Here is a 23,684-nt window from a genome sequence, read left to right as displayed (position 1 = left end):
AATAGAATAGTTCTATTCATATTAACTTTTGATGTCTCATTTAGAATAAAAGGACATGGTACTTCTTTCCTTTGGAAGAAGAGTTCACAGTTGCAGCAGAGCCAACAGTCCTACTCTGCTTTCTCTGATATACCACCTCACACTTGAGAAGGAATTAGAAATAAGACATTTTTAAGGGAGTTTTTAACCATCATCAGAATGCAGTTGCATTAGTATGGGTTCAACATAAAACCACCTTTCACTTGTGACCTCTAAATAAGTGTTGGTCAGCAATCCGCAGAACTGGAAAAATACAGGAACCATGACTGTTTTCACCACTGCTTCCCAAGTGCCTAACCTGACACAGCACCTGCCAACTTGGACATTTATTTGTTGAACAAATGGATATTTTTGCATATTGGCTATTTTTAAGTATATCAAATTATGCTTGATCCATCAGTTTGAGCCCTATTAAAAACCACCATAAAAATATGAACAGACTGACTTAGATGATATAGCAGGCATTGTTTGCAATCGTTTACCGTCTTCCTCCTTAGTATTGTATTGTAACCTGGTGACAGGAACAGGAAATGAAGTTGAGATGAAGGTTCATAAAAGCTGAGATATATGACACTGCCACCTACTCGTTGTGTGATGTTGGCTTTTAACTTTTGAAGTGGGCCTCCTGCACCATGGGAACGTAAAAAGATGGAGAAGGTAATCTCTAATATTCTGAACACAAGATGACTGAGTTATGGACCAGACATTCAGTATATTTTAGAGGGGAAAAAAACATTGAAACAGATTTTGTAAGTTTAATCAAAGGAAAGGAAAATAGTTATCTTCCAGAGAATGACAATGTACTAGTGACAAGAGAGGGAAACACTTGTTTAAACATTTCTTTTAAAATAGTACTAAGACTTTCAGAAAACTTTAGATTCTGACATATCAGTGGCAAATGTGGCTCAGGTCTCTACTGTAAGGACCAAAAGATAAGCTAGAGACTGAAAAAAAAAGTATTTTAAAAGGCCTGTACAGTACTAAGTCCAATAAAGCCCGCAAGTGTTTAATATTAATTAGTAAGCTAGGCATAGAAAAAGTAAAGCATCCTCATTTTCAGCAGCGCCTTTTCCACGAAGTTCAAGTGAGGTGTTATGTGGTAATATATGTCTGAAAATTCTAGGACAAAAAAAAAAAATCAAATTATTGTACTTTGGTTACTTTTTTTTTTTTTAAGTTCCAAAGAAACACCATATACAGGTCTCTCCTATACCAAATGTTACAAATTAATTTTTAAGTTATCCTTGTTTATAGGAAGCCTTCAGTCACCCTCATACTTTTACCCTAAGGCTGAGTTTTGCAAATCAGTTATGAGGCTGTATCTGTTCAATGATACATTCTATGATGAAAGCAGTTTTCACTGGAAAGGAAAATGGTATTTAGCTTTTCTTAAGCCCAAATTCTGAATTTCCAACTGCTTACTATAGTTACCCCTGTATGTGCTACTTAAAACTCAACATGAGAGGGTGGGGTATAGCTCATTGGTAGAGTGCATGCTTAGCATGCACAAGGTCCTGGATTCAATCCCCAGTACCTCCACTAACAATAAATTAAAATAAAAAAATCCTTAAAAACAGAAACAAAAACTCAACATGAACCTATCTTTCTCCACAAAACCTGCCCCCTGTCCTAATATGCCCATACTCCCAGTAATCCAGGTTTAATACTGGGAGTCATTTTTAACTACATCCAGTTATTCAACAGGCATTGGAGTGTTTACTATATACACTGTGTTAGAGCAGCTCTTTCTCACACTTCTTGGTCTCAGGACCCCTTCACATTCTTAAAAATTGAGAGCCCCAGATAGCTTACTTTACCAGTATTTTACCATATTAGAAACTAAAACTGAGGAAAAAAATTAATATATAGTAACATGTACCACATTAACATTTTCATGGAAATAACTATTTTTAACAAAGAGTGGCATTGTTTTATATTTTTGCAATTCCTTTCTCTTAAATGTCTGCCTTAATAGAAGACAGCTGGATTTTTATCTTTTGCATTCAATTGGTTGAGATATGGTACTTACATGCAATTTTTTGTAATTATTTATTGGTCATATGGAAAATATTGGTTCACTTAGTTACGTAAGTCTTCCAAATATTGGCCTAGCTCATTACATAATATCTAAAAAATCATACTAATATTCCCACCTCTCATTAAAAACACTAAGTACTGGGAAGATGTCCAGCTCCTGAGGGTAGATAGAAGTTTTTCCAAAATTCTAATTTTCACTTCCACGTCTGAATTTTATCATTGACAACAACTGCTGTCAGTTGTTTTCCTTTAAAGACTCACTTCCTTCATTATTTGAAAAAATGTCTGCCAAATAGCCAATTCTGACAACCAAAATTTGATATTCTTTCAAGTAAAATCAGTGTTCCAAGAAAACAGGAGCTAATTCAGCTTGCAACTCAATTGCATGAGTGTTCGTTCTTGGGACAACCACTGTCCTTCAGCATGTAGCTGAACAACCGGACACAAACTTTCCATTTCATCACTGTATCAGTTATATAATCAGGGTCCAGATTTAATGAAATAATTTTTTTTTCACTGTTTTCACAAGGACATTCTTAAGTGAGAATGTCACCCCTTACGCTGCAAATGACTGCTACGGGTTCGTGCCACTGTGCCAAATGCTGGCAGTTTTACCCACCTTTGCTTTTCACCATTAGTGAAAATGTCAGGATAAACCATAAGATTTTAAAGATGCTGACTGGGGACATGTGTCTGTTACACTTTCACACAGGAGAGTCTCTGACTAGTTGATGCTGATGGTAGACAGCTAACAGCAAAATAACAAGCCCAGCTATGTCTGTAGATTCATCTATTGTAAGGCGTAAGTACACTTCTACTGGTGAGATACACAGACTTCATGTCTGTGCACAAATCTTAATGTGACAGTTACTGTATTGTTAAAAAGAGGCACTACCATGATTGTTTACTTTTCATCCCACAGACATTCAGCATCATCAACTGCGTATGGCTTTTTATAAAGTTTATCAGCTATTGTGTGTGTTCCACCAGCCAGTGTCACACAGTCTAACTTATCCTTTAAGATACTTCAGTAGGTTTTTATTATTGTTTCTTTGGAAAGGATTCTTCCAATGCATTATACAACTGTGATATATTAATTTCATACTTCTAGCATTTTTAGACACAGATGAGGTGTAGTTGTGGGCTGAACATGTAGTCTTCCAATCTTTTTTAAGCCAATGATCCATTCTTAAATAAGAAAACTGTAAGTTGGCTTATTTTCAATATAGCTATTGATTTTGGAGGTACAACCTAAACAGTGAGGTAATTTCTAAAAACACAATATTCATACCCTAAACCTATTAAGAAATTCTGGAAAATTCAAGAATATACAGCATTGCTAATAACATCAGCGATGATGTCATCACACATCACGTAGCCTCTAAACACCTGTGAGAATGAGTTGAAAAGGTAAATTATATCTGAGTATTATTAAGTTTTGACCCTGTGCTTAGGCAACAGGGATGCAGCCAAAAACAAGCAATGTCATTCCCTCAAGGAGCCACCTTAAAAAAGCAGGAAAAAAAACCCCAATTACTAATTACAATTGTGAGAAGTGCTATGACAGAATTCAAGTCGGGAACACAATATAGGGGAGTTAAGAACGTCATGGAAGTCTTCCTTGAGAAGTGATGTGTTGAGACCATTCTTTTCAGTGACTGATATCCAGTCAGTTATTGAGTCCTTTAACTTCCTTTCCATTTTGATTGCTGTCACTATCTCAGACCCCATCACTTCCGGTCTGGACTACCACACAAGAACCTAAGTGATCTCCTTTCAACCCCACAACCCACCTTGTGTGCAAACAGATAAATTTCCTGAAGACTGTGTCCATTAGAGAAAGACAGTACCCTAAACTGGTAAGGAATACTGACTAAGCAAGTCAGGCCAGAGTTTGAATCCCTGACCCTTAATTAGTTGGTGTGTCCACAGGGAAGTTGTTTAACTTTACTGAGCTTTAGGTTCCTACTCTGTAAGATGAGGTTTTATGTGTCTAAACCACACTGAATAATACACTAGCAGAGTTTGGCACACTATCTGGTACACAACTGGCGCTCAGTGAATATTATTAGTTCATTTCTTCTAACCTATGTTTCCATTAGCTTTTGCCTACAGTATACACTAGAATAGGTTGCCATTACTTATTACAGTAAGAAGTCTGGGATGATATTTTAACCAAAGGTCAGTAAAAAAGTCTGTAAAGAGTGTTGACCAAATTGACAAGGATTCAGACACTAGAGGTGGGCTTAGTTAACTGGTTAAATAATGGGTCTATAAATGTGAACTGAAAATGTGTTACTGTTGTCAGCAGGAAGAACCAATCTTAAACATGTTTTTTAAAAAAACCTAAAAAGAACGAGAAAATAAAGGGTGATTACCAGTACAAACTAAAGGTTAGTAATGACTGTGACCTTCAGGGAGCAAAGCTGGAAAGTAGGATTAAATGTAACCATGACTTTGAGATACAATCAGAGAGGCAGAAGGAGTCTCTCTAGTCACCAGGAAGGTATATAGCATGTATCCCAGGAATAAATCATCAAGTTCAGCTCTGGCCTAGATCAAACAAACCTAAATATTTTATTTCATGCTTTTAACAGTTCTCTAATAATCCAGTTTCTCACCCACTCCATCAAGACTGGAAAGTCACAGCTAAGGAAAAAAGTCTTCTGGAGAAATATGTCCTCCACTATAAAGTAGGGTGCTGCTAGAGAACAAAATAAGAATTCTCAGCCTGCAAAGTCAAGTACCAAGATTCCTGGATATGTGACCTCACAAGGTACTCTACAATTAAGACCGGCCTGAAATAGACAAGTTAGTCTTACTCTTGTGATACTGATCCCTATCATATTCTGGATTAAGTTACAAACCATAATTATACCAAACCTCTTCCACATATTAAAAAATATGAGAAACATGTAGCTCCAATTTTGCAAATCTTAAAAAATAAATAAAAGCCCTTACAAAACCTTCAACCCTGTCATGCAAGTACAAGTGTTCACTCTAATTTTTGTCCTAGGAGTATAAGAAATAATATGACTCCACTTCAAAAGGTTAGGTAGCCAGTTTATTTTTAAAATTGTAATAAAGTCTATGGAAGTAAAACAGGAAGAGGATAAGTGCAGTGGTTTGTACAGGAAACCCAAGGAAGAGCTGAATGGTGGACAGATGTATTCAGAGACCATGAGGCCATGAATAGGACATTAGGCGACTTGGTTTAAATATGATCCTAAAGTTTTTCCATAAAAGGAACCTTGTTTCTGTGGACTTAAACTATTATTTGAAAACCAAGTTCACATATACATCAATAAAATCAACATTTACTGAGTATCCAGCTCTGTATTCAGGCACGGGGGAATGAAAACCAAATCCATTATCCTTGAGGAATGCATTTAGTGGGAAAAAGACAAAAAAAGGGAACATACTTGCTCAAAAACATTTACTTGCAATATTTTAACATTCTTTTAAAAACAAAACAATCTGACCTACAAGTTTCCAAGACTATAAAATAGTACTTTTTTTTGCCTTTCAAAATGTTTCCCCATTCAAGTTTTTTGGTGGAAAAAATTAGGGACAAAGTAGAGGGAACATACAGTTTCCCTGAAGGTGTAATCATTTCTGTCAGACAGGCATACTGTAGCCCCAGGGCTATATTTGCAGTGTGATTTCTGGGCCACCAACATAAGAAGCATACAAGGAACTTGAAAAAGTCACAGAATTCTAGTGCCTCCTGCACCATCTTAACTGAATTCAGAATCTCTGGGTGTGCAATTGGAAATCTGCATTAAATAGCAAGCCAATTGTGTGCAGTTAAATCTCATTTTTAGGAGAAATTTTAAGTAAAAAAAAATTGTCTTTAAAAAATAAATTGAAATTTATAAGATGCTATCCATATCAGCACATAAATCAAAAAGCATTTTGGTGTTAAAATATCTTAATTTATACTTCATCAGGGTGAAAACTTACTCTGTGATGGTTTCCCATAACTTAAGATATGATACTTAGGGCCTCTTCTGGTGGAAGTTTTTCCAAAATTGAAAACCTGTATAACTGAAATTTAGTTGATTAAAATATAGTTGATTAACATCAACTATAGTCCTAGTCCTCACCAAACTTTTGTCACCATCTAAAATCCCACTTCCCTAAAATACATTATGCATTCTTTTTTGAAATCCAAACTAGTCAACACTTGCTTTCTCAACACACTGTTGTCCAAGGCAGGTTTATCTTTAGGAATGGTTTGTTAGATTTAGCTTTCAGCTGAAGTATAGAAATAGGTATTTAAGAAAAAAAAAAAAAAAGCCAAAAACCTCTAAATGAGCCAGAGAGGTTCAACATCTATTTCCTTACTGCTCGCGATGATGAGAAAACTATCAATGTCCATATTAGGCATTTTGCAATCCACAACACAAGATTGTGGCTATAGCCACATCATCCACAGTGGCAATTTAAATTCAAATTACATAAAATTTAATCTCAGTTCTTTAGTTACAACAGCCACACTTCCAGTGCTCAGGAGTAATAGATGGTTAGTGGCTACCATATTGGTCAGTGCAGCTACAGAACATTTCCATCACTGCAGAAGGTTCCATTGGACAGTGTTAAACCACAGCACTAGCAAACGTACAAAAAACTGTTTGAAAGACCAATCTATCAAACCCTATAAAGACATCTACATGTCGCTTCCTCCATTTTATTTGCAATTGGCTAGACATGAAGGAATATACTGCGAGCTTTGGTACAAGACTCAACAGGAGCCTGTGCCCTAAAGAAGCTCAGAATAGTTAAGAGGATTTAAACAAGCAATGACAACGACCGGAAAAGTGCTATGATTCAACCTGCTGTGGGAGCAGTAGAAAGTAACACTAACTTGTTTAAAAGGGAGTCTGGCTTAAAGGACAACAGATCACAGAAGGCACCATCACAGGGGAGATATTTGAATCTTGATAGTCTTTACTTGAAGGGTGAAGGCTATCAAGGGTAGCATTCCAGAAGGAACCACCCTACAGTAAGGTCTGATAAAGTCATTATGCTTTGGGCAAACAGCAATCAATTCCCTGTGACTTGAGGTAGAATAGTAGTGTTTGTGGGTTTATGTGGAAAATTGTGGCAAATGAAAAAGCTGTTAAGAAAAGATGAGGTCAGGCCACTGAGGGACCTTGTATATCACATCCCTGCTGATGGAACTCATCCGGTAAGTAGTTAGGAACCAGTATAGGAGCTGCATCAGTTGTTTTCCCACTCTAACTGTATGCTAGGACAACTGTCCTGGCAATACGTACAATGTAGCAGACCGAGACATCGGTTGCAGGCTATTAGCAACCTGGCTACTGAACTCAGTTACTAAGTGATGAAAATGGTAACAGAGAGATTGAAAAGTATTCAAAGAATTTAAAAGGGAGATGTTGCTGAACCTCACATCCAGGTCTCAGTACAGCAGTAGTCAAGATCATCTGGGCTGTGAAGAGGGTGAGTAGAATCCCAGTTGAGGGTAAAGGAGAAAATGAAAAATCAAGGTAAACACTAAAGAACATCCGTAAAAGAACAACAAACATTGCTGGGCAGGACTGAGGCCTCTGCTCTACTTGGGTAACCTTAATTGGTTGTGGAACCTGTCTGGTTTCATGACTCACCGGGCTACCAAAACAGGAGAGGAGAAAGCCAATATGTCTGGGGACTGGACGAGTGAGTACAACAAACAGAAAATTGGCTGAAAGTATGAGTGAGAGTTGCTAAAATGCCTGAACCTCGGGATGCAAGGGTGGGGGCCTAAATGTTAAGAACAAGATTTCATCTGAGATGCTGTACTTCGGCGATGTAGCCAGGGTCTCAAATAGGGTGAGTATAAAACCCAGGTGATCATGCCTTTAATGTACCTCCCTTTATCCCTAGGAAAAATGCGACAAAAGAATCTTAAGTACTAATAGCACGCAGTCTCACTGCATAAAATCGGCCCCAGGTGATTCCTGGACTCCATTTCCCTCCTCTACCCCTATTATAATTACTTTGTGACACAAACTCAAGTCTGTGGCTAGATAGAGAAATTGGACTCGTCCTCATTTTTACACCAGCTCAATCCCCTGCAGGACAACGCCCAGGAATCAGGTTAAGCCCGGGCAAAAGAATCCCGCCCATAATCGAGAAGGAGCGACTCGACATGGAGGCGATGACGAGATCGAGGGGGAGGGAGGGATTCTTCTAGGCCCAGGGCGGTCCTTAGGAGACTGGAGGCAGCAGAGAACTCCCATAAAGGTATTGCGACACTCCCCTCCCCCTGCCAAGAAGGGTGCGGCCTTCTCTCCGCCTCCTCCACTGCAGCTCCCTCATGATTGCAGCTCGCGCCGATTTTTGGAGAACATGCGCCTCCCACCCACAAACCAGCAGGACCGACCCCCGCTCTTTCCTCCACCCCCACGGGTCCTGGAGCAGGTCGCGCTAGTCTCGTCCTTCAGGCGGCCGGCGCCCAGGGTGGAGCCCCAGTCGCCACCACCCAGAAGTCTCGGCCCGGCAGCCCGCCCCCGCCTCCAGCGCGCGCTTCCTGCCACGTTGCGCAGGGGAGCGGGGCCAGACACTGCGGCGCTGGGCCTCCGGGAGGACCGTACCAACGGCCGCCTCCCCTCCGACCCGCGCAGTGGTTTCGCTCATTTGGGACCGAGCCAATAGCAAGGGGCCGTTCCTTGGACTTCAGCAGCCAATCAGATGCTGAAGCCGAGAGGGCGGCGGGTAAACCAACTCCCCCGAAGGAAGAGGAGGGTGGCAGGACGCCCGCTAGGGAGCCACTTTCACTGACCCTCTCCTCCCCACCGCGGGAGGCCGACCGCACCCGCCAGTCCAGCTCTCTCCCCACCCCACCCCACCTACTTACCCACCCACCCAGGGGGCAATGCGAGTCCCTAGGCGGCTGCGCACTCCCGACGCTGTAACTGACAGGCGTTTTACTCCAACCAAAACACGCCATTTGTGTTTTCACACACGGCGGGAGGAGAAGCGACCAATCAGTGACAAGAAGAGAGCCGGAAGCGCTCCACCCTCTGCAGGAGCAATGGCTCCATCCGGATTCGAGCCTTTTCCACTCCCTTATCCCTCCCTCTCCGGTTGCCGCAGGGCGGGCCGCATTCCCGCCAACCTCTGACCACCTCTTTCCAATCCAGCGTAACAAACGCTACGGTCCCAACTTCCCGCGGGAGAAGGCGCCTCCCTGCTACCGGCTAGACGACCTCAGCCACCCATCCCCCCCAATCGGCCAGGCCTCCCCCCACACCAGAGTCCCGCTCCCCTACCTAGCCGAGGCTCTCTGAGGAGCCGGAGCCCCAGAGCACAGCCTCTTCTCTAGGCGGCCCCGGCGGCTTCCGCTGATTGGCGGCGAGCTAGCCAATGGGTGCGGGGCGGTGGGCGGAGGGGCCAATGGCGCGGCGGGAGGGGGCGTGTCCCGGGTGCCCCTGGCGCCGGCGCTGGGAATCCCCGTGCGGTCAGTGGCGTTTCCGCTCGGGCAGCGGGCTGAGTGAGCTGCTGCCGCCGCCGCCGCCGCCGCCGCCGGGGGAGGGGCGGCCGCCGCCCGCCTGCGCTCAGAGACTCACGCAGCCCCAGTCCCGCCAGTCCGCCAACACTGTAGTGCCGGCCCCCCCCTTCCCTGGCCCTTCCCCCTCCCCGCCTTTGGCTCGCTCCGCCTTTCTGCCCCCCACCCCCACCTCACGGGTTCGGGCCATTCCCGGCCAGGAAACGCCGTGGCGCCGCTTTGGGCCTAACTCGAGTCCTGCTGCCTCCCGGGAGTGCCGTGCGCCGCAGCCCGGGCCCAGGCCTGGGATAAGGTAAGGGTCCGACAGAAAACAGAGACCTACCCTCACGACCGGGCCCCGGGGGAGGGAAGGGTCACCTCCTCCGTCTCCCCGCGCTTGCTCTCGGGACGTGGGCCTGGCCCTCTCCAGGCTTTCAGCAGGAGGATGCTGCCCCTTCCCATCCCCCTCAACACCCCCCACACACCGTTGCACCCCTCTTTCCCAGGCAGAGAGGCCCCCTCCGGAATGCAGTCGACCCCGCTACTCTTTTCGCGTCTTTCCTGGGTCAGGACGCTTCCCCTCCCCCCATGGCTCTTCACCCCTTTTCCTGGGAACTGCCTACTCCACGTTTACCTTTTACTTGAGGTTAGGCCTCTCGCTGCCCTCCTCTCAAAATACACAGGCACACTTTTTTCCCCCTCCCTAGGCCCCCCCCTTTCGCGCGTCCTTGTAACAACTCTGATCGCTCTGGGGGCTCGATCCCCCCCCCCGCCCCCGTAATGTTCCTGGACGCCTTCTCTCTCGTTCTGGGGTCCCCATCGCTGATGATTGCTTCCTTTCCCACACTGAAGGCATTACCTTCGCCACCCCCACCTCACGTTCTCGGGTTCTCAGTGGCGTATGCCCCAGTAGCTCTGAGATGGCCCTACTGAATTTGTAGGGTTCTAGCTTGGAGTTGGGCCAGGTTGTGTCGTTTTCCCTGTCTTGGGCGTGGGGAGCGATCGTTTGAGAACGTCTTTAAAGGCAGAAAAACGTACCCCTTTATGAATTCCCTTTTCCTCTGCGTGGAATCCAGGGATGCGAAGTGAATGGTGGTGAGAAAAAGCCCTGTTTTTTAAGTAGGTGAATCGCGGGAGAGGGAAAGTTTTAACTGTTGGGAAAGCCCCTTCTATGCTAATTTATTCTGTAGAGCTCCTTTGCTTGCCTCGCTTCTTAGGAATAACTGGTCTTTCCCTTGGATACTGATGCTGCAGCCAGCTCTGCTGGTCTGGGTCAGGGGTGCGTGTATGACCTGCATTTTCTGCTTTCTCATGTTACTTGTGCAATGTGTTCACCACTAACTCATTTCTTGCCCAGACCTCTGGGTTCCATTGGGCTTTGTCTATACTTAGTTCATTTTTCCAGTTTTTCCGGTGCTCATAGTACTGAAAGAATCCCCAGGTCCTCTCCTAATTTCTTTTATCATTTGATTAGACAAGATGCATTTAAATGGCATATTGGTGACCAAGGTCATATTTACATTTTTTTGTTGGGCAGATGTTACATAGCTGTACTTTGATTGGGGAGGATCCAGCTGAGTTGAGTGTTCTGAGCTTTTCAGGAGAAAGTGTACCCCTATTTGGGAAAATTCCTTGATGATTAGTTTTTTATCATTGTTTTTAGGTCACTGAGAAAAATTATAACTGGTAATTCTAGGTGTGTGGAATCTCAGCTAGCACTAAAGCAGAAAACATTCACATTATCAGAGGTTTTTTGGCCTCTTGGAAGGCAGAGGTAATTTTTTTTATTGGATTTCTACCAGTTTTCTCAAAAGGGTCACTAGTTTTCTTCTATAGCCAAAAATTCTGGCCTGTTACGTGATTAGAGTGGTTTGGACAGACAGTCATTATGTATAGAAAAATGAATTATGTCCTTTCATAGGACATAACACAAGCCTCTGTCTTTAGCTGCAAATTTAGATTTGACTAAAGAGAGTGTTTGGCAAATTGGCCTTTTAAAGACTGAAGCCTTAATCTTCACTCCTAAATTGCGGGCTTAATTAAAATGGATATTTGGAATTTGGTAAATGTTGGTTTTTCTAATAAAAGGCCTTAGTTCAAACTAAAAGGGAGACCTTAGGATTGTTTCTTTCTAAAAGCATAATTCCAGTCCTTTTGGCATGGAGCACTGGTCCAAAAAAAAAAAAAAGAGTGTGTAAGGAGTGGGGGTGGGGTAAGGAGAAGGTTGTTCCTTTGGGTTGGATCACAGGGGTGAGTATACAAGGCAGCAGCAGCTGCTGGCTCTGGAGCTCTGGTTGCTACGTGAGAAGCTTGAGTAGTGCTGGCTGCTGTCTCCAGGGAAGGACAGCAGTGCAGCGTCCATTAATGCTGTTGGCTGCAGGGAGCTGCACTTAGGCGATGGCTGCTTCAGGACTGAGAAGAAACCTTGCTTTCCTGGGAATTTTCACTGCTGAGCTGGTTTGCATTTTACTGGTGGGGAGATGAGCATTAGCAATTCATAACCTTCTACCCATTTATGGATATCCGCATCTGGAAACTGGATCATAGTTAAAGACTATTCTTTATGGTCTGGTTTTTGTTTTTTTGGCAGATATTTGGTTTTTATCTGGGGATTTTGCTTGGATAGGACTGAGAGTTCTGTTCGAATTTTGATTTTTCAATCTATTTAAAACTAAAGTAATAAGAATTTAAGAATCTTCCTGAGAACGAGGATGGGGGAAATATCAGTTCATTTTTCTGTAACTGATGTGTTTTCCTTCATCTCTTTTGTCAGTAAATCAATTTTAATACTTCATTGTTTGTATGTCGTCTTCCAGTTGTTAGAATGATTTCTAAATATAAACATCAGAAGTATTCTCTTATTTTCTGAATTAGTAATAGACTTCTCCAGATTAGATTATTTCTTTAGAATTTGACCTATCATATTGATTTATTATAATATTTGTTGAATATAGTCTTCTAAGATCACAAGAATGTGTGTTTGGCCATGGTCCATCTGAAATGTAGGACAGACTAGAAGAAATATTCAGAAATTGAATAAATCTAGTGTCCAGGATGCTTGAGAAGATGCTTCTGAGCCCCTTATGTGATCTCCCTTCCCCCACAGCTCTTACACTTTAGGAAGATCTCTGATTAAGCAGAATAGTTGGTATGGAAGTACTTGGAGAACCACCACCCCAGGATACCATCAGTTACGTACAGTACTTAACAGTTGCCAATGTGTTTTCTTCCCCCCTCCAAGACTCTTGCATCTTACAGTATTTTTTTTCTTCAGAATTTTGATATTTTCAGTTTTGTGTACATGTACACAATCATCTATCCTGTGTAGTATGACTCTGGCGTTTGTGGCAGGGAACCAAAAAGAATGGGAATCAGTTTTGTCATTCACAAATATGACTTGCATTGTCTCTCAGTGATAGAGGTGGACTAAAGCAACAGAACCTTTAATGGATAGTATTTTAGGTGGTTCTAAGACTTTGGATTCTCATGTGTAGAAGATGCTATGTCAGATAGATAGGGTTTCACTTATACTGGCTTTAACTAAACATAGTTAAGGTATAAATGTCTTTTAGTTTGTTATTTAATATGAAAGTTACCTTATAAAGTAATTGCTTTTAACTCATATTTCCTGTTTGGAACCTGTTATGATCCTAATGCTTTCCTTTGAATCATAGAGGGCCTTTTCATAGGATTTATTTAACCAGTATGCTTGGAAATTTTAATATCTTTTGATAATGTTTTGTGTACAGGAACATACATACTTTCTGAATTTATTTTGGCTTTTCTGGAGAAGAGTGCCTATTTCATTTTTTGCCTTTGGACAGGAAGATTATACAGTACAAAATGTAGATGTGCAGATAGCCACTTTTACTTTACCCTCTTCATATTCATATAACTTATAAAACATTAGGCCATAGTTAACGACAATGATTATTAGACACATCTTAGTGAGAAATTGGATCGTGAATAGGATTTTCTTATAACTTCTGGTTCAACTGTTGATTTGTCAGTTTAATTTGAAACTAGAAGGCCTAGTAGTGAATTTTATTTATAAATTTTTTTTCAGGTATTGAAAACTAAACTTATTGATAGGGATGTTTTGTTTAAGACAGACAAAACTTACTTTGACCCTGTTAAATTGTGAGATAGTACCTGTTTAATAATACTACTGGTGGTTATTTGTAATTTGATGAAAAACAGCCTTTGAGAGACACTCCTTAGAAAATAAGTAAAATGTACCTGAGATAAACAGGGATTGGTACCATTCCTTACTGCCAAAAATTCCAAAATATGTGGTGAAATGGCATTTTTAACCTTTTCCTTGATGCAGTGATTGATTTCTCTCACGATAAAGATTCAGGAAAGTTCATAAAAGATTGATAGAATATCATTTCTTCATTTCTTTAACTTCTCAATACATGTTTTGTTAAATCAGTTAGAGTCTTATGAAAAGTATCCTGTTGTATATTCATTCTAAATTAAGTAAAAGATACCCAGTTTCTTGGCAGGGGGCTGGGGGGTGGGTTGGAAAGCATCACTTTAGAGAATTCTGTTACTCTGACAGAGTGTATTCAGACTTTAAACACTTTGTGATGGAAACTGTGGGAGATAATAAAGGAACGATGAAGCAGAATATCTGTCTATATGAGCCCTCACTGAGCAAGGAATTTGTAATCCCATCCTGCCTCACTTTTTCTATCATATTGATACTTCAGTGAGAGACGCAAGGGTCACATTAAGTATCTGATATGAGGATAGGGAAAAGGAATTTTCTGCTTATTGGAATAATGTCTTAGTATTTTTAAAACACTTAAGATTATTGGCCAATTTGGCCTGATACATACGACTGTTGATTTGGTCTGACTGCTTTCTCTTTCTCTTCTGTGCCCTTCTATCTTCCTTGAAGCATGAGAATTCTCAGTTTTGATGACGAATTAAAGTAATAGGAATCATTCCTTTAGCTGTGTTAGTCATGTATATACACCAAGAACTGAGGATACTCCTCGGCCAATGTTATAAATCACAAAAAAAGCAGTGGATGTAGGAATTTATACAAAATTTGTTTCTAACTGAGGATTCAAGTTTTTGATGTGCTACCTAATTGAGGGAAAATGCTGAATTCTTGCTGCTCTGCTTGAAAAAAAATAGATGGAAGCATGGGAGGAGCCTGAGACCTCTGCAGCAAGATTTGGTCTGAGTAGAAAAGGAAGATTTTTGTTTCAAATTGCCAGCTGCTTATGTCAGACTGACTCCCTTATTATGCCTCTAGTTGGCCTGTCAATATGGCCCAACAGCTAGATAAGTGCGGGGCAGGACAAAGGGCTCTTTGCACAGCAGGGAGGCAGTGTTGGTGGGGGAGGGGCAGGAGGTAGGAAAGGCAGGAGGAGTTTCTTTTCCCTGGGAGATTATTCAGTTTGGCATACAATTAAAGAAATCATTTATAGTTCCCACTCGAGCTCTGAATTTGTGCCAGCCATATACTATTAACCCCAAATTTAGTATGTCCCTGAATATCTGGTAGGAATCCATCCCCTCTTGCTCCAAAGAAAAATAAAAAATTAAAGCTCTAGTGTAGGTTAAAAGAAAATAAATCTTATGTTCTCCACTCTTCTAAATACAAAGCATCTCCCGAGTAGACCAGTTCTAGAGCATCTGACAGCTGAATTCTCATTAAAAAATGGAAAAGAATATTCTATACAAAAAAAAATTTCTATTTCATTATATATATTGTCCTTAAATTGGGATTAGACCAGAATAAGTAGAATAATTTGTTTCCCATTGTGAAATAGTTGCATATTGTTAGCTCCAGTTTTATATCAGTAATATGGAGAGCACCCTCCAGCATTCAAGTGTTGGGTTGCAGTCACGTGAAGTACTAACTGAAGAAAGGCTACTTATTGTTTCAGTCTCATTCCTACTTCCTGGAGAACCTGATATTCCCTGGAGACTACCCACCCCACCCCACCCCACCCACCCTTTTAGGTTAGGCACAGCCTTGTTTGATACATATGTGCTCAGCTCCCAACTGAAGGTGGGATGGTTGCATCTAGTTAGAATTAATATGAATCATAGAATTGGAAGAGGTGTGTCAGTTATCTATCCCTTCAAGCAAAATCATAATGAAATATTTCAAAGTTTGGGCCACTGTAGAAGTTTTCATTAAAATGTGAAAAGGATCATTGTCCTGAACAGTATTTGTAGTTATTTTTAAAATAAATGGCAGGGAATATATATGTGCCAATTCTTTTTTAAAATCCAGAATATTAAAGAATTGAATTCACAGACAAATCAGCAATTATTTTGATTGCAAAAGGATTCCTACTTTATAAAAAGTACATACTGAGGATCTTTTCCATGTTTAACATTTTGAAAGAATTTGATTTTTAGAAATAAATGGTTGGAATCAGTTTTCTAAGTACATCTGTTGCTTGAATTGAGATACCACCTGTATTGCAATGTTATTAAACTAGCCTGAAAGTTTTCCCTTCTATCCAGACTGCAGGAGAAAATAAAGGAAACTGGAGAGCTAATTTTTGCTTATGGATTCAGAGCTTGTGGCTGTTAGCAAAGAAGAGATGTTTTAACTTAATAGAGTAACTAAAAACTGCCTTTAATGCTCATTGTAATATTAGGCAAACTTGACCAAATTTAGTGTCATTACCCTCTGTAAAAGAAAGATAAATTTGTTACCCACTTAATGTTATATTTTTATGTGCAGTGGTCTTGGCAGTAATGGTATATTTTGATCTGAAAAGGGAAGTTTGAGTGCCTCATTATTGCCATTAGTTAGAAGGTTTTTTTTTTCAATCTGTAAAATAGTAACAACATTAACATGAAATTTAATGGGCTGTATTTTATATTACTATAGAAATTTAGCGTAGTCATTTCTTCTCTTTATACTTCCTTCACATGGATTATTTCCATAGATTTGTGGGACTAAAATAGAAGCCATCTAGTTCAAACCCTGGCCTCCATTCCAGACAGTTTTCTCTGCATGTACTAAGACTCACATTTGCTAGCATTAGAGTAAACATCCTTTGCACACATGCGTGTACACACACACATGCATGCGCGCACACACCACTCCTAAAATAATTAGAAGTCTCTTCCCAAATAATTAGAAATCTCTTCATCGTGACTAGTGCTCCTTTTACCTGAATCATGCCAGAGACCCTAAAACATTCCTGGCAAAAGTAGGGGGATGCATTTTGATCCCAAAGGTTGTGTTAAATGCTTTGGCTCCCCAAACAGCTAATCTCATTTCAGTAAGACCCAGCCAGCAATAGGCTAGAATGGAGGTGAAACACAGCTCTGTACCTCATCTTGTCTGTGCAGCTGCTCCACCTTATTTCCTGCTATTATTATCCCACAGTGCCTCTCCCCAGCAAACAAAAAAGAAAGTAGGACAAAGAGGAAACATTGGATGGGCTAATATGATTTTTATTATGGTTAGATTGTGGGTTTGTTTACCTAAATACTGAGCTAATTTGTCCTATTCTTAAAAGTCAGTAGCAAAAGAAATTTTATAACTTTAGTGATCTTCCATATTCTTTCTTGATAATCCATTTCAGTTCTTAGCTTTACAGGAAAAAAATGTTTTTAATCATACTTAATTTTTATTGGTTGTTCACCCAATCATTATTACCGACAGATGCCACTGTGAGTATTATTAGCTTGAAGAAAGGGAGACTCTCTTCTGTAGATAATATTTGCAGTTTGAATTGGGAGTTACTAATTTGTGTAACTTAGATTTATGACTAAAGTAAGGTTAAGGAATTAAACCTTTATGTGTGTTTACCCTTTTACCTTCAAGCTGCATAATTTATGTTCTTCAAGCCTTCTTTTTCCCATACCACCCCCTCAAAACAAGAAATTTTATTTTTGTCATTTTTGCTGTTTTCTGATGCTGAGATTTTCTCCTCCCCACTCCTGAAATGTGAAGACTCAGATAAAACCCAGTAATCTAATAAGGTGTGTGCTCTGCTGAATATGGTAAGAGGATTATTTCATAATTCTTAGAAATTATGATCTGGTTAGAATGTTACAGTATAGTGTTAGCATATTTGATAATGTTGATGTGTTAATTTTAATGTATGTCCAGGTGAATCTCCTTGTTTTATATTTGCACCCATTGTTTGTCATTTTGTATGAGGTTGTTCCCCCACCCCACCCCATCTCTATGATTTTTTATTCCTTTCCTGTTGTGATCTTTGGCCTGTGTTGAAAAATTCTATTTCCTTCCACCAACCTCTGTGCATGCCACAACACATACAGTTTGTGCTCTCACAGCTTCACGAAGGTTGATGATCTGTAGTTAATAATCAACTGTTTGGGCATTCTTGGTATCCAGGGAAGGTTTTATTTATGAGGAAGAACCTGGATGGACCTGTTGGCAATTAGATGGCCTATGAATTTATGTTACATTTTCCTTTATTAACGTAGGCTGTTGAGAACTGACTTATTTTATGAGAGAAACCAGACAAAAACAGAAGAGCCACAGTTAGATACAGTTTTTAAAAAATAAATGTTTTATTATAACATTTGGGATAGAATCTAAAGGGCACTTTATTAAAAAAATTATACTTTAGTTCTAAAGACAAAAGAATTTAACCTCCTAAAATAAAACAAAGGACTTTTGAGACAATGTGATTGACTGCATGCTGAATGTAGCATTATTGTTGTATGAACACATAAATTGTTATTTTCTCAATTTCTGTGGTGTAGACTACTACAGCCATGCAAGTTAAATGTCTTTATGCCCACGATATGAAAAATACTAGGTGAAATGACTTTAAAAAAAAAAAGTTTGAAGAAATTGTAGGAGCAAATCCAAAGTTTTGAAGTCTATTTTTATTTTTGATCTTGCTAGACAAATTTAATTTATGGCAATTAGGACTTTAATGTCGTAGTTTAGTAACAGAACAAAATTAAGGTAGATTGATACAGTGTCAATGCACATTTTAGCTTGAGGCTAAGTTGTATCAAACTGTTACAGGTTTTCATGTTTAGGCTACTTTTATTGAAAAAGTTTGCCCAGTATTTTAAAACCTATGAAATGACATAAAATATTTATAGTTTAAAAGCTAGTTATCTTACTGGTGGCATATTATATAAGCAAAAACCAGTTATTAAATTACTAAATTATAAGTTACTAAAACCAGTTATTAACTAAAAATCAAAAAAATGAAAATTATGCTGACATCATCTATGGAGCTCTGCAGTTACTGTAGGCATACCACTTTATTTAGAACAAGGAGGTAATAATGCCAAACCCAAGGGCTCTTACTTTGGAGCCTGGGCTGGTTGACCTGATCAGAATGTTTTTGTTACTCTTCCTTACTTTACTCCTAGACCATTAAGATTTGAAGTTTTGCTAGGAGTCTGACTAGGTCATGTGTTGAGGCCCATGGGAAGACATGTATTTTTAGAAAAGCAAGGCTCTGGGTGAGTGTTGCTTTCCTCTCATAGTTTATCTCAAACAGTTGGTATGAAAAGGGATGGAGGTTTGCGGAATACACTGAGCAACAAGAAGAAAAATAGACCTTCCACTTTATGATAGAACTATGTTCCAGGAAAGAGTGGTGAAAGTCACTTTTTGTTGTAGAATATCTTACCTTTTTTGAACTCTCTAATATTAGGAATGTGTTACCCAAGGGGTTGAGTTGAATATCTTTTGTGAAAATGATTTTTTAAATTGAATCTTTTATGCATAGAGTGACCATATGTCTTGGTTTCCCTGGGACAGTCCTGGTTTATGCCTGCCACATAATTAGTAATAGCACCCCTTTCACTCTCAAAAATGTCCCAGTTTGGACCATAAATTATATGCTCACCCTAATTATAGAGGATCATGGAACTTTTCATCACTCCATAGTAACCCAGGTCTCTTTTATAGAGCTCTTCTGATTCTCTCTGCTAGGATTTTTCTGTTGGGCTCCCCCATTTCCACATGGACAGTTTTAGAATGCCTTTTCTTTTGCTTTTAGTTGGCATTGAGGGAAGGGATAGATACAGATTGAATTTTTTATTATGAAAAATTCCAAATACAAGAAAATAGATGGAATAAAAAAAATGGACTCTCTGGATTTTACGTAAACTGTTCCATTCGATGAAGATAAGCTCCATACATTGTACTTGGTTAATAAGTTTGTGTCTTTCTAATTTATAGTTTCTCTTCTGTTTTATATATAATATATTGTTGATGAAATTTATCATTGTGTTGAGTTCTTACCCTTGGATTTTGAAAAATGTTATCTTTATGATCTCATTTAACAGATTCTGCTATTAGATGATCCCCCATATTTTAGTTAAGTTATTGATTATCTATTGCAAGTATACTGTATAAAAGTACTGTTACTTCTGTTAAGAATTACATAATGTCTACCTGTCTGTGTGATATTAGGCAGCTTTTGAAGGCCCCAAAGAGTTTCTGTTTGTAGGCTCTATTGAGATTTACCATATTAAAAATTAAAACAATATTTTAAAAATATTTATTAAGTAATTTTAGAATAACAGTAACGAATGCTAACATAAATAACATTTTTATGAAAAATAACTTTACAAGAAATTTCTAATGGCATTGTTTTACATTTTTGCAAATCTCTTTAGTGATAGTAGGCAACTGCTTTCTCTTAGCTGCTTTTGATTTGTCATGGTATATATACTGTTTTGTTTGAAGACTATGAAGATATCTGGCCTCACATAGATGTGTAGTTGAAAGAAGAAAGACTTCACATATTCCCTGAAAGAATCTCAGGAACTTCAGGAGTTCTCAAACCATAATTTGGAAACAACTAGCTTAGATCCATTATTTCCTTTATGGTTTTGAAGTGGTGATATTTTATCACTACTTAATTTATTTTCTGTAATATTCTTCCTCATTAATTATTTGGATACCCTAAGGTAAAATTTGAGTACAAAAGGCAAAATCAGTACTTGGCTTTTTACTTCTTATTTACCAGTTTTCAAAAGAGTGAGTTGGTAACTTAGCAGCCTCTAGAGGTGAGCAATGAAGTTTGGTTATTAATATTGTGTACTTAAGGTTTTATATCAGTTTGATATCTTTCAGTCCCTTACAGTTATTAGTTTTGATATTCACATTATCCCACGTTTGGCTGTTGGTTCCTAATTTTACTCATTCTCAATCATTTCATGGCTTGTTTCTGTGCGTGTGTATATATATATATATTTTTTTTTTTAATTGAAGTATAGTCAGTTTACAGTGTTGTTCCTGCCTTATTTTGGTTGATTTCTTGCTCTCTAGCATGACAAGATGTTCCAGGACCATTTTGTACATTTCCTACCCCAAACCTGGAATTACTCATTTCTATAAAACTTTGGTTTCTTTTAGTGGGAAATGGTACTTAGAAACCATGGTCTGGATGTTAGGCGTGTTCATTGCTTTTGGGTTGGACCTTGTTTCTAGACCTTTTCAATGGACAGAAAAAAGTAGTTTCCTTTCCTTTTTTACTTTCTTTTTAAAAAATATCAGTTGTTGATATTTGATAACTTCTGTTTTGAAGTTAGTGCTACATGATATTTACATAAACCTAATTGTTTTCTCGTGTCTGCAATCCCAGTTTCCACTAATAACCAATGTAATTACTGTTTGCTTTGTTTCACAGTACATGCACAACAGTTTTAGAGTGGCAGAACAATATGATTACTAAGTGAATTATTTGTTTTTGTCTTTAGCGTATATCCCTCCAAGGATATACAGTCAATTACAGTGGTTTAAAATCACTTGAGATAGTTCTTCTCTGTGTGGTTGATACATGATGCACAGTGAGGTTAATTTATTTTATTTCACTTTCACATTTTTCAGGGATTACTCTTTGTTTTATAATAAAATATGGTTACTAAATGAAATTTACAAATCTGAGTATAGTCAGAGATCTAGCTTCTAGCTTTTTTGCACCCTGTTCTTTCCCTGTCCCTATATGTAAGACTTGACAAATTTGTCAAATACTATTTAAAGTGGTATTTTATCATGGTACTTCTATTGTAACAGAAGAAGCATTTAAATTAGTTTATTTACTAAAATTATCTGTGTCTAGATTTTTTGGTAGCTGGTAACTTTCAGGCCATTGAAAATGGGACTTAGTAGACTTTTTTGTTCTAGGAACTAAAATTTCTTGTCTTAGAGTAAACATTCAAGATAAGAAACTTCCTTTTTCTAGTTAAAATTACCTTTCTTGAAATGCTAGATTATTTTCCATTTGTCTCTGATAATTTCAGAAACTTTAACCTGACTACAACTTGGGACACTGGTGCTACTTGTAATAGAAATGTCGTCAATTAACATTTCTTGAATGGTTCACCCTTGACCTGAAATTTAGATATTATCTTGGAAAGGATGTCACCTAACTTTAACTTTGTCATTTAGAAGTCAATTATTTGATTTTATAAGTTTTAAATTAAAAACCAAATTGTTGAAAATCTTAAACCTGTTAAATGTTAAATCCGTTTTATCCTTTCTAATTATAATACCTAAAGAAGTTATAGTATTATTTCAGCAATCTGTGTCACATTCTGATATATTTATAGGCTAAAAAATACTAAGTCAAGATACGCCAAATGGTGAAGCAGTAGTGGCTAACGGTGTGAGGGTTCTGAAATTAGATAGAACTTAGTTCACGTTATAGTTTGCAGTTTTCTTGCTTAGCCTTGGACAAGTTTCTCAACTTAGTAATTCTTTGGCTAAAAAGAAGTAGTACCTTTCTCATAAAGTTGTGGGCATTACATGAGCTAATGCAAAGTGATTGAGGACACAGAGGCTGTCAGGAAATAAGCATCCTGCTTTTATTTTGGAAGTTATTGTTGTAAATATTTGATTAATTCCCTAAAGTGTCTGCATCTTTGGATAAGTAATGCTTACATGACATAAATATAGCACTTGATTTTCATGACTTCATCGGTTATGTGAAAGGAACCAACTGTTAGCAAAGGAATAATTGGTATCTAGCTAAAATTTGAGTCTTCTAACTTTGCAGATGTATCAGTCCTTGCTATATAAATATAATTACATAAAAAATTTTAGCAGAGAAGGGAACTTTAAGGAAACAAAACTTCTTTTCAGGATCCAAGGTCCTTTTCAGACTTTATTAGAAGTTATTTGGGATGACTTCAGGGCACCACATATACTGACCAGAGTTAAAGTAGTATTTTTAACTCCAGAATTTTAAGATCCATCAGTGTTTTAAGTGCCTTCAGAAAAAGCTGTGTAATTCCAGATGACTCCTCAGTTCAGGTGTTTTGGGTTCTTTTGTTTTTGTTTGTTTTTAGCTTTATTGAAGTATAATTAACAAATAAAATTGTAATATATTTACAGTATACAGCATGATTTGCTGTACGCATACCTTGTGAAGGGATTCCAACAATTGAGTTAATTAATACATTCATCACTCACAATTATCTTTTGTGTATGTGTGTGTGTGAGAGAGAGAACCTATAAGTTCTAATCTCTCAGCAGATTTCAATTTTACAATAAGTGTTATACATTAGATCCTTAGACCTTATACATCTTTATAACTGAAAGTTTGTACCTTTTTACTGACCCTTCCCCATGTCTCTTATGCTCCAGCTTCTGGCAACCACCATTATACACTCTGTTCCTATCAGTTTGATTTAAAACAAAAACAAAAAACCAATTCCATGTATAAGTGATACTATGCTATGTATCTCTCTCTCATTTACTTTATATAGTCAGATGGCAGGATTCCCTTCTTTTTTATGAGTAATACTCCATTATAGATAGGTAGGTAGGTAGATAGATAGATAGTCACATTTTCTTAATCCAGTCATCTTTCAGCAGACACCTAGGTTGTTTCCATGACTTGGCTATCGTAATGCTGCGATGAACATGAGAACACAGATAGCTCTTCAAGATAGTTTCTTTTTGGTAGACACCTGGAAGTGGGATTGCTTTATCAAATGGTAGTTCTATTTTTAATTTCTTGAGGACCTCCATAGTGTTTTCTATAGTGGCAGCATCAGTTTACATTCCCACTAACATTGTGCACAGGTTCCCTTTTTTCCAAATCCTCATCAACATTGGTCACCTCCTGTCTTTTCTATAATAGTCATCCTAAGAGATGGTGCCTTACTCTGGTTTTGA

At 38.8% G+C, this 23,684-nt stretch overlaps 1 protein-coding gene across 21 annotated transcripts in view; it reads left to right on the top strand.

The window, feature by feature from the left end:
- The first annotated feature begins 9,541 nt into the window (after positions 1-9,541).
- The window catches only part of SETD5 (SET domain containing 5), a 72,521-nt gene continuing 58,378 nt past the window's right edge, over positions 9,542-23,684 (top strand). For 12 of the 21 annotated variants that reach the window (XM_074344419.1, XM_074344416.1, XM_074344417.1 and 9 more), the window contains exon 1: positions 9,544-9,881. The gene's annotated coding sequence lies outside the window, so the exon portion shown is untranslated. Of the gene's footprint in view, positions 9,882-23,684 lie in introns of all 21 variants that reach the window. The other 9 variants (XM_074344402.1, XM_074344399.1, XM_074344409.1 and 6 more) reach the window with 2 other exon arrangements.

Source organism: Camelus bactrianus, chromosome 17 (genome assembly GCF_048773025.1).
Source record: "Camelus bactrianus isolate YW-2024 breed Bactrian camel chromosome 17, ASM4877302v1, whole genome shotgun sequence".
Taxonomy (NCBI): Eukaryota; Metazoa; Chordata; class Mammalia; order Artiodactyla; family Camelidae; genus Camelus; species Camelus bactrianus.
This window is presented reverse-complemented; position numbering and strand designations above follow the sequence as displayed.